The sequence below is a fragment of the Hibiscus syriacus genome, unplaced genomic scaffold, assembly GCF_006381635.1.
Source record: "Hibiscus syriacus cultivar Baekdansim isolate YM2019G1 unplaced genomic scaffold, ASM638163v2 tig00111071_pilon, whole genome shotgun sequence".
NCBI lineage: Eukaryota > Viridiplantae > Streptophyta > Magnoliopsida > Malvales > Malvaceae > Hibiscus > Hibiscus syriacus.
Window position 1 is genome coordinate 63,784 of NW_024062972.1, and position 12,127 is coordinate 75,910.

The 12,127-nt window shown below is 33.9% G+C and overlaps 2 pseudogenes; both read left to right on the forward strand.

Annotated features, from left to right (window-relative positions):
* The first annotated feature begins 215 nt into the window (after window positions 1-215).
* LOC120151955 lies at window positions 216-3,347 on the forward strand (annotated as a pseudogene).
* A 5,234-nt stretch (window positions 3,348-8,581) lies between these two features.
* LOC120151957 lies at window positions 8,582-11,903 on the forward strand (annotated as a pseudogene).
* The last annotated feature ends 224 nt before the right edge of the window (window positions 11,904-12,127 follow it).

Sequence of the window (12,127 nt, forward strand, 5' to 3'; positions counted from 1 at the left end):
ACTAATTAATTTTTATTTAATTCGACAGTTTATGAAATTCTCAAATCATGAAATATAATTTGGCAATACTTCTGGGTATTATAAAATGATGAGATCCCATAGATTTCATATTTGTCAGCGAACTGAAAGGTGAAAAGTGAAAACTGAGAACTAACTTCCAATCGCATAGGCGACAAACTTAAAAAGCTAAGAAGCAGACAACAACGTCACCACCAATGGCGGAAACAGTGGACCCCAACACCGGCTTCTGTCCCCAAACCAGAGCATTCCATTCTCTCCGACCTCACGTCCCTCTTCCACCACTTTCTCAGCCTCTTTCTCTCCCTAGTTATGCCCTCTCCCTCCTCCGCACCTCCTCCTCCTCCGGCGACACCGCTTTCATTGTCGATGCCACTAACGATCAAACCCTTTCTTTCTCCCAATTCATCGCTCAAATCCATTCCCTCGCTTACTCCTTGAAGAAAAACTATTCACTCTCGCAAAAAGATGTCGCTTTTATCCTCTCTCCTCCTTCGTTCCACGTCCCTTTGCTTTACTTTGCTCTCATGGCTTTGGGAATCGTTGTCTCTCCCTCCAACCCGCTCGCTTCCGAGTCGGAAATCGCTCACCAGGTCCGACTCAGTAAACCCGTTATTGCCTTCGCTACCTCGAAGACGTCTTCCAAGCTTCCATCTCTCAAACACGGAACAGTCCTCCTCGACTCGCCCGACTTCCAGTCTTTCTTAACTCAACCCAATGTCGACACCGTCATCTTCGATAGTGTCGAGGTGAATCAACACGACACGGCAGCGATCCTTTATTCTTCCGGGACAATCGGGCGAGTTAAAGGCGTGACGCTGAGTCACCTCAACATAATCGCGTTGATTGCCGGGTATTATCACATACCATACACCTTCCAGGAAGCGGACGAACCGCACCCGGTATCGTTTTTCACGGTGCCTTTTTTCCACGTTTTCGGGTTCTTTATGTTGGCGAGGGCGTTTGCGTTGGGAGAAACATTGGTTTTCATGGAGAGATTTGATTTTGAGGGAATGTTGAGAGCCATTGAGAAGTACAAAGTAACTTTCATGCCAGTCTCACCCCCGCTTGTAGTGGCGTTTATTAAATTGGAGGTGACTAAGAAGTATGACCTCAGCTCGCTTCTGCTGCTCGGCTCCGGTGGTGCTCCGCTTGGCAAGGAGGTCACTGAGCGGTTCAAGGAGAAATTCCCCACCGTGGAACTTATTCAAGTAAGAAATACGAATTCAAACAAGGAAAAACTGTTGATGGCCGAAAAATATTACATTTGAATATATGTTCATATTTGAAATTTACATGGGAATCCGAATAATATAATCTTTTCACATGATGAACTTTTCCTGCCTTGTTAGGTGATGGTCCTATGCACTAATCTATGCATACTTATCCCTAGTTTTTTTCCCCATATGTATATAAAACTAAATTTGAATACATAATCGTATTTAAAATTTACATTCAAATTCGAATGATATAATCTTTTGACATGATGAACTTTTCTTGGCTTGTTAGGTTATGATCCTATGCAGTAATCTATGCTACTAATCCCTAGTAATTTTTTATATGAATATAAAATTACATCTTAATACATATTTTTATTTGAATTTTATGTTCGAATCCGAATAATATAATCTTTTTAACATGATGAATTTTTCTTGGCTTGTTAAGTGATGGTCCTAATGCACTGATCTATGCTACTTATCCCTAGTTTAGGTGAATGCTAATAGCATTGTTATTGTTGTTTTGATGTGTTAAGGGATATGGGTTGACCGAGACATCCGGAGGAGCAACGCGTGTGATAGGGCCCGAGGAGGCAGCTCGGTACGGTTCGGTCGGCCGTCTAGGTGAAAATATGGAAGCCAAGATAGTTGATCCTGAAACTGGTGAGGCACTGCCTCCTGGGCAGAGAGGAGAGCTTTGGTTGAGAGGGCCAACAGTTATGAAGGGTATAACTCTTTTGCCTTCATCATCTGGCACTTTATGCTTACAATTAAATGCAAATAATTTGACTTTATTAGGTACATATTGTTTAACTGAATAAATGTGTTGCCAGAATTTGTGTGTGCCTGCAAATTGAAGCAATGTACTGGCTTGTACTAGGTTGTTAGGTTTTGTCCTTTTCAGCTTTGGTGGTTACCCAATTTTTGTGGTCGAAACTATCATCTCTTGGCAAATTTTCAATCAAAAGTTTCCTACCCATCAGAACCTTTTTTTGATTTGAGCAGAGAATCGTTAGTTATGATGGTGAGAGAGTTGGGTCTGGTGGGACTCATTCATGTATTACTGTTAAAACTCCTTTTTTGATTAGAGTTAGATTTGACTAAATTCATCTATATGTGTAGATAAAACTGCTCGAATCCGAGAGTATTTAAGGAGAACAACATTTCTTTTTTACCGCATATATTTTGCTCTTTGGCATTTCATGAAGTTCAGTTCATGAAAACTTATTTCTTTTATGGTGTGAATGTAGGGTATGTTGGTGATGAGAAGGCAACTGCAGAAACCTTGGATTCCGAAGGCTGGTTAAGAACCGGCGACATTGTTATTTCGATTCCGAGGGTTTCTCTACATTGTCGATAGATTGAAGGAATTGATCAAATACAAAGCATATCAGGTGAGTGAATTGCTTTAGAGAGTATCTTACTCGATCTATATAGATATGTTCATAATCTTTTAAAGGATCATATTCTCGTACTCTTATTCTTAAAAGATCATATAGTCGTACTGATGAGTGTATCGAAACCTGATTGCAGGTCCCTCCAGCTGAATTGGAACATTTACTTCTTTCCCATCCTGAAATTGCTGATGCTGCTGTGATTCCGTATGTCTTCTTTTCTTTTTCTGAATGACGATAATGATAATATACGTTTCGATATAATCTATGATGCTCGATATAGGTAATAATATGATGTAGAGTCACAATTCTCACATTGATTCGATTCAAATTCGAGAGCAGGTACCCGGACGAAGAAGCAGGGCAGATTCCTATGGCGTATGTAGTGAGGAACCCTGGAAGTAGTATCACAGAGGCACAAGTCATGGATTTCATTGCAAAACAGGTATGTTTCCAAAACAACACAAACTATTTCTCTTGTTCTTTTCTAGGCAAATCTGATATGGAAGAGTGGATTTTTCAACATTTGTAGGTGGCGCCGTACAAGAAGATCCGGCGAGTTGCTTTTATAAATTCAATACCAAAATCTCCGGCGGGGAAGATCTTGAGGAGGGAACTGATTAATCATTCTCTATCCGCTGGAAAATCTAAACTATAGAATATATATATATACCAAATTGCTTTGTTTTGCTTCTATTCAACAATGTTTCTTGGATTTTGAGTCACGGGTGATTGGATGCTGTCGATGACTTTCATTATATATAGTTATTCAATTTAGTTCATGTTTGATTTGTCTTAAAATCATCTACAATTAAGTTTATTGGGTGGCCTCAATAATTAAACCAAATATTATTTTTCTTTAAGATTTTGAGATTGAACAATTGTGTACGGAAGGTGTGTTGTTAATGCAGTTAATAAAGATTATAAACAGATACTACTTTGTAATCACTCTAAACTACTCAACAAAATCAATTGTCGATAATTGTTTATGATTTCAAATTAAATTATTTTTATTTTCTTTTGAATTAATTGCATTATGCATCCTTAAACTATGATTTTATTTTAAAATGATTTGTAATTTTAAATATTTTAGTTTCATCCCTAAATTAGTTCTCAAACTTTTGAAAAACTCAATTTCATCACCAAATTATGACCCTAAATCTAAATTTATTCCCAATTTTTTTGAATTTTCCAATTTTATCCCCCAAATTCTTTCCAATATGTAGTTAGTTTCAATATAATATAACCTATTTTTTAGAACATATAATAATATAACTTGGTCTAACGGTTTTGTTGACAATGAATGTCATTAGCATATATTGATGGTTTGGGATGAAATTGAAATGTTCAAAAGTTTGGGGATCAATTTAGAATTAGGGTTATAGTTTTGAGATGAAATTAAAATTTTCAAAAGGTTGAGGACATTTAGAATGAGAATCATAGTTTGAGGATGAAACTAAAATGTTCAAAAGTTTAAGGATCAATTTAAAATAAAAATCATAATTTATGTAATTAACTTTTTTTCCAATAAAGTTTGGATCTAAAGATCATCTGGACTTGGGGGTGTAAATGAACAGAGCATTCGGTGAACTGTTCGTGAATCGTTCGTATAATTTTTGTTTGTTAAGCTAAGTAAACAAGTATGAACAAAAAATTTATGTTTATTTAACAAACGAAAGAATGCGAACAAAAGTGTGTTTGATTCGTTTATGTTCACGAACAAACTCGTTTATAAGCTTGTTTATCGACTCATTCATTTATTTTCATGAACAAGTTTGTTTAGGCGGTTCTGCTTTCCCTTTTATTTTTGTTTACATTTTAAATATAAGTTAATATAAGGACTAAATTCAACACATGATAAAACATAAAATTTAAACTGTGAATTTTAAGGAGTTTATTCACTAGTGGTGTAATTTTATCATTTTATTTAGCATACAGATGAAATGGTAAAACTAAAAATTAAACATATAAACGAACATGTTCGTGAACGCCAAATGAACACATTTATGAACATATAAACGAACACGTTCGCGAACATTATACGAATATGTTCGTGAACAATAAATAGACGAACATGAAGACCTTCAAAAATAAATAAACGAACAAGAACACGATATTAAAAATTTAAACAAACAAAAAATCGAACATGAATACCTTCAAAAATAAATAAACGAACATGAACATAATTTTATTCGTCCAAATTCGATTCATTTACACTCCTATATGGACTTGGTTAGGAATGGAGACTATTTGTTTGAAGGGTCGTTATTTGCATTTAAATGTAAATTTAAAGAAATTTTTAAAAATTTGACCATCCACCTTCCACAGTAAAAAAATATTATCTAAAATCTAAATTAATATGATGATTAGAAATTTTCATTTTAAAAATTTAATGATGTGTGATGCCAGCCGTGGGAGATTATGAAAACCAAGGATCTGGTCATGATCTACGCGAGTGGTGGTTAACCTATGGTGGGCAATAAAGGTTTAATATTAATTAAAAAATTAGCATATTTGTTTAGAAATTGTTATTACTAATAAGATTTTTGTTCATCTTGTATCTCACGTATTGTATTTCATAGTAGTATAAGACACTTTAATGGTTTATTTTTATGGAAAAATTACTAGATACATGCTGCATTCATAAAAACTTTTGTGTTTAAGTTTTATAATTATTTATTCTAAATGTTAAACACATTAAAAAACACCATCGATTAGAAAAAGATGCGTGTTAATTATTAAAATTTAGGGTAAAGTACACATATGATCCTCAATTATAATGTGTTGCTTTGTTGAGTCTCCTGATTATTAAAAGTTATAAAATGATCCCTTGATTATAGGGAACTACTATGTTGAGTCCTTCGACTATTAAAAATTATAAAATGGTCACTCGACTATTCATATGTTCTAAACTTGTCCTTTTTCATTAAAATTGAAGGTCGTATGAGATGGACGTTAACATGTTGAATGAGATATGATAAAGTTCGACTCCATAATTGTTTTAGCTATATTTTGTGGATCGAATCTCCATTTACATTATGTCGTTGAGCCAGTGCTTTAAATATTATGCTAGCGAGACAGAGCTTGAAAGCAACAATGGTGCTAGTAGACATTATTAAAATGTGATTTTATCATATCTCAATCAGCAGGTTAACGTCCAACTCAGAAGGGCGTCAATTTTTTAACGGAAAATGACGATTTTGGAACAAATGAATAGTCGGGTAATCATTGTGTAACTTTTAATAGTCGGGTACTTAACAAAACAACCTCTTATAGTCAGAAGATCATTTTGAAACTTTAATACTTAGGAGACTCAACAAAGCAACACACTATAGCCGATGGACCATTTGTATGCTTTACCCTAAAATGTATTTGGCATTTCCTGTAGTTAATATTTAATTATTTTATAATAATCAAATATTAATATTAGTCATTAGTATGAGATTTCTTTTAGATGTTTTAATTTTAAATTTTGAGCCCACAATGCAAATTTCGCTTGATTACAAGTGCAGAAGTTGATTTTGACATCTGCAGGTTGCACCATCCAAAAAGATCCGACGAGTTGCTTTTATCAATTCAATACCAAAATCGCCGGCGCGGAAAATCTTGAGGAGGGAATTGATTAATCATTCTTTATCTGTTGGTTCATCTAAATTGTAGTATGTGAGTAGGGATGGCAACTCAACCTGAATTCGATGGGTTTTGATCTGATCAGATTCGATCGGGTCGAATTTTTTTAAAAAAATTTTGGGTTCGGGTTCGGGTCGGGTTTTTTTTAAATGTACTGTTCGGGTCGGGTCGGGTTTAGGGTGAAAAAAATCCGACCCTACCCGACCCGAAAAATATATATAATTTTATCCTATATATTTAGGGATAATTACAATAATGTCCCTCCATATATAATTTTTTTTAATTAAGTCACTGTTTTCATTGAATAAATTTATTATTATTATTATTTCGGGTCGGGTCGGGTCGGGTCGGGTCGGGTTTCTAAGTCATATATTCGGGTCGGGTCGGGTCGGGTGAAACCTTAATTTCGTCGGGTCGAGTCGGGTCACGGGTGAAAAACCCTTTCTTCTCGGGTCGGGTCGGGTGGCCCAAAAACCCGACCCGACCCGACCTATTGCCATCCCTATATGTGAGAGGAGGATCCAATCATGCTCAATATAAAATTGGATAAGATACACAAATAATATTAGATTACATAGTGTTTCAATTATATTAAAAGTTACGAAATTGTCTCTTGACTATAAGAAGATATTTTATTAAGTCTTTCGACTATTGAAAGTTACAAAATAATTACTCGACTATTCATATATTCTAAACTCATCATTTTTATTTAAAAAATTGACAGTCATCTGAGATAGACGTTAACTTGTTGATTGTAATATAATAAAAGTTAATCTCATAATTGTTTTAGTTGTATTTTATGGATCAAATCTCAGTTTACATTATATCATCAAGTTAATGATTGAAACATTATGCTGGCGAGCCAGTGTTTGAAAGCAATGATGGTGCCGGTAGACATCATTAAAATATAATTTTATCATATCTTATTGACATCTAACTTAGACTAGCGTCAAATTTTTAACGAAAAATGATGATTTTGGAACATATGAATAGCTAGTGATCATTTTATAAGTTTTAATAGTCTAAGGACTCAACAAAAAATTATCTTATAGTCGAAATACTATTTTATAACTTTTAATTGTCATGAGACTCTACAAAACAAAACCTAATAAAATTATGGATTTAACACAATCTTAAACTATTATATACAAAATATGTAAAAAAAACTATTATATCAAAACAAATACAAGGTTGATATAACAAATTTTTGAAATGCAATTTAATATATAATATCTATACTTCTTAGATTCATCGCTTCTCATAAATTAGAAAATATTAAGCATATAAATATATTCGACTTCACATCTTTTATATATTGTATCAATGGTAAATTCAACTAAACTAAATTTAATAGACTGATATTGAAATTTCTTAAATAAATCTTTCGACATTAGACTTTTCCTTTTCCTTTTTCAACTTCAAAAATCAAACTTACAATTTTTTTTATTTTAAATTTAGAATTCCATTCAAAATAAAAAATAATTATAATATTAAAAAATATCATTAATATTTGATTAAGTATTTATTTTAATCATTTTAAAAAAAAATATTTTAACTATACCGTTTAATTATAAAACAAAAGGAACTTTATAATTTTCACAAAAAAAAAAGAGTTAGAATCATTGAGGGTGAGCAAAACTCGACTTGAAAAATTGATCTTTTTGATTCAATTTGAAAAAAATTAAATTCGAGTTAAGTTAAAAATAGAACTTGAATAACTTGAGATTTTTAGTAATTAGTAGATTAATTTTCAAGTTTAAGTCGAGTCCATCTATTATTTGATGTATGTATATCACATATTAAAAAAAGGTAAAAAATATATGTATTGCATATGATTATAGAAAACCATTTAAATGAGAATTAAATAGTATTATAATATTGTAATATTTACAATTAAATTTAAATAGATACTTAAATAATTCAATTCGACTTAAATTTTATGAATGACTTTATTTGAAAATATTTTAAATAATTACTCTTCGATTTAAATAATTTAGCAATTTTTAACTTGATTCGATCAAAAACCCATAAGGCCCTGTTTGATTCAGGTCATATTAATTCCTGTTGGTAATCTTTTTTCCCGGGTAAACATACCCATGTTTGGATGGACTACATTTCCAAGTGCAGGAAAATAATTTACCAACAATGATTTTTTTCTTCTTACTTTCCCGAGAATGTTATACCCCTATCTCTCTTAGATATTTACTTATTCCCGGTTCTCTTGTCTAAAGTACACTTATCCTTCTTGGTTATGACCGAGCGTAGTTTGGAGGAAACACCTTGTCCCTTATTCTCAGATTATTTTCCTCAGTTTTCTCCAAGAGAAAAATGGTAATGGTTCTCTCTTATTTTTTAAGCTCATGTAGTTTTATCTATGCATTATACCTTACAATTGGCTGATATTTTTTGCAGATTGGAGAATCTGTGAACCCCAAAGCATACCCACTAGCGAATGCTCAGTTGACAACAACGATTTTAGATCTTGTTGTCTGTTGTTTGTGAGTACTATAAATGGTGCGGATATGTGTGCAAGTATACACAATCGAACAAGTAATAAAGTGATGAGTGAGTATCGTTCTCCACAGGGATTGGGGGAAATCAAATAAGTTTGTCACGACACTTTACTCTGTCACCTAAGTAAAGTTAGAGATGGTATATACAAATGATGATGCTGTGGCAAAATGAATGGATGATATGGAAATGGAACGATGGCAATGTGGTAGCAAATGAATATGTTGTGGCAAAATGGATTGTGTGTAGTGCGATCAAATAAAAATGTAAAGGCAAAATAAACTGTAAATACTTGATTTGCTTATAAGAACTTTAGACTCCTCACACGACAAGCTACTATGGATGAGAGTTACCTAGGAAAATCTAAGTCCACTTCTCAGAATGGTTTTACTTCTATGCCTTAACTGCCCGACAGAGTTTACTAAGGGTGCCCTATGTTATCTCTAGTTAAGGGACTCGACAGATTGAAGATGCCTTGGCAAAACCGATTGGCGTTAGCTACTGCAGGGATCCTATTGGACCAGATAACAGGATATGTCTCGGCAATACCTTTTTGCGGCAGCATTAACATTTAACTTATCGCTCATGCACAACTCCTTTTAGTCGAATGAAATCCTAGCCTTATCTCTAAGGTGGATTAGGCCTAGTTACTATCTAGAACCCCTTGCTTATGTGGTTCCTCCCTAGTTTCTCTCGAATACTAAGGATATGCTACTTAGGCATTCTCTCGAACACTAAGTAATCACCTAAGGAATGTCTACTCTCATAGCTCCTACAACCTTAAGGCATTAAAATTCATAAGCAAAACATATTATAACATAGAAAAACAATCATTCATTAAAGCAAATCTTAAATATCCAAAATAAACTCCCACCAAATAGGATTAGTTCATGGTGGGGTTCGAAATAAACAAGCACAAAGCAAGTTAATCCGTTCCTTACAACCCAAATAATAAATAACGAAAGCAAAGAGCAAAGAGAATGAGGAAAAGCCTTCGACGTGCACTGCCAGAGCTTCCCTCGGCCACCACGAACAATCCCAGTGATCTAGCTCCTCTCTGACGCCTAGAACGCCACTCCCTCTAGCCTGTCAACGGAGGAATGCCACGGCAAATCGGATTGACAGAGAACTTTTTCTCCAAATTTTTAGGCTCTTGACGGCTGTCTAAAAATTTCCAAGTCTCCTTAAAAAGTCAGGCTTCATCTTCTATTTATAGGGGAGAATGAACCTAGGGTTTTGTGTTAAAATTACACTTGCACCCTAAAGTTCATTCCTTTTATGTGAAACTTGGTGCAAAGATGGTAATTGGCCCCTCCTTTAATGCTGATTGCATAAAGCATTTTTTTATGCCGTGACAGCTAGCTCTTACTAAAACTATTTTTCTCTCGTTTTAATCGCTCTCGAAATGCCAACTGGTTCGGCATTTGCATTTTGCTCAGCAGTCTCCTTATGTCACGACATTTCCCTTTTGCTTTTCCTTGCTCCCAAATCCTGCACATCACCAGAAAAACACCTTCCCCATAAAGCAACACTGATTACAAAATAAAATGTCACGACAAACATAATTTCACCACATGCAACTATATGCTCCTAAATGGGCTCTTAGTCAATCAATAACTTAAGTGAAAAGGTCCCAAATATGACATTTTTATGGAGTTATCACTTGTACAACAAGCTGCAAACTACAAGCAGCTCAAAAAGGGAGTTAATGAAGGTTAGTAAACAATACCCATTTCCATTTTTTTCCGTTTATTGTAATTATTGTTATCGTTTTCGATATTTCTTTCTCCTGATCTTCTTCTTCATTTCTTTTTCTTCTTTAATTGGATTTGTTTGGGATTTAGCTACCAAGACCCTGAACAGAGGTATCTCAGAGTTCTTTGTGATGGATGCAGATACTGAGCCCCTTGAGATTCTGCTCTACCTTCCTTTGCTTGATGAAGATAAGGTAATTGTTCTATGGAATATGCATATTTTTCTTTTTGTTTTTCTGGTATAGACTTTTTGATTGCTTAATTCTTGTTTAATATGTGAGCTTACACTAGGAAAGTTATTGCTAAGTGGTATTTTAGTTGTTTTAAAATTTATGTGGATGCAAAGTTAGGCAGGTTGAAATTGCTTGATTGGATGGGATATAATATAAGTTTATGCTTTGCCTGCACTATTTGAATTGTGTACCTCACGTAATAATGTGGAAAAACTACCATATCAAGCTGCAAACTTGCTTCTAGTTGCCAAACTCAACTGTAATTTACAAATTGGGTGACTGTATGAAGACATATGATCTTCAGCAGTTTTGGAGTTTTCTCCTCTTTTGTTTAGTACTTATGAGTGGTATATGTATTTGTTGTTGATGTGCTTATGGTTGTTGTATAAGTTATTCTGTAACCTAACTTTAACGTTTTAATTAGTCGTATCACTGCTGTAATATTTAGCTTTGGGTTTAGGGTTTGACTAATTATCTTATAGGGTGCCTGATTTTATTGCTTCAAATCAATGATGTACTCACTAGCTGTGAATTTGAAGCATCTTTGACTTAAGGTTATACACTTTGTTTAATGTAAATTGTTTTCCACTCTTGAGCTTGGAAGCATTCCTATAACACATCATATTGACTTCTAATTTAAAGTAGTTCATCATAGAAGCAAAATCTTATCTACAACACCTTGATTCATTACCTAGATTTTGAGCACAATAATTTACTTTGTATTTGATTTTTTGCAGAATGTCCCCTATGTATTTGTTCCTTCAAAGCAAGCACTTGGACGAGCATGTGGGGTCACAAGACCAGTAATTTCCTGTTCTGTCACAACAAACGAATGAAGCCAATTGAAATCCCAAATACAACAACTCAAGGTACTTTTGTTACCTTGTAAAATTAATGATATTTTGCACCCTTTTTGGCTGAATCTGCTTATGCATCTGCATCTTTTGTTTTTCCATTTGTGAAATGTAGGATGCTATTGAGAAGTTCTTGATCTAGAATCTTATGAAAACTCATTTTCGGTGTGACGGGCCTCTCGGATTGTGGTGGTCGGTCCTTTAGAGGCTTTGACTGATGAAGTTGTGCTACAATTGAACAACTCTTTTATAATTTGACCTTAAATGCGATTGTTATGTCGTTTATGTTTTCCTATGAATTGAGAAAACAAAGGATAATCTTGAATCGATATTTACGGCAGCTTAGTATGAATGATGCTATTGCTTAAATGTAGCATGTTCAATATGCATTTGAATTTCTGTTATAGCTTATATACACACACAAGAAATTGCATTACAATGAGATTGAAATGGATTATTGTGGAAATTGTTATAGTTTGTTATTTGCCGGCAAATATTTTGTTCATTTGTAGGGCA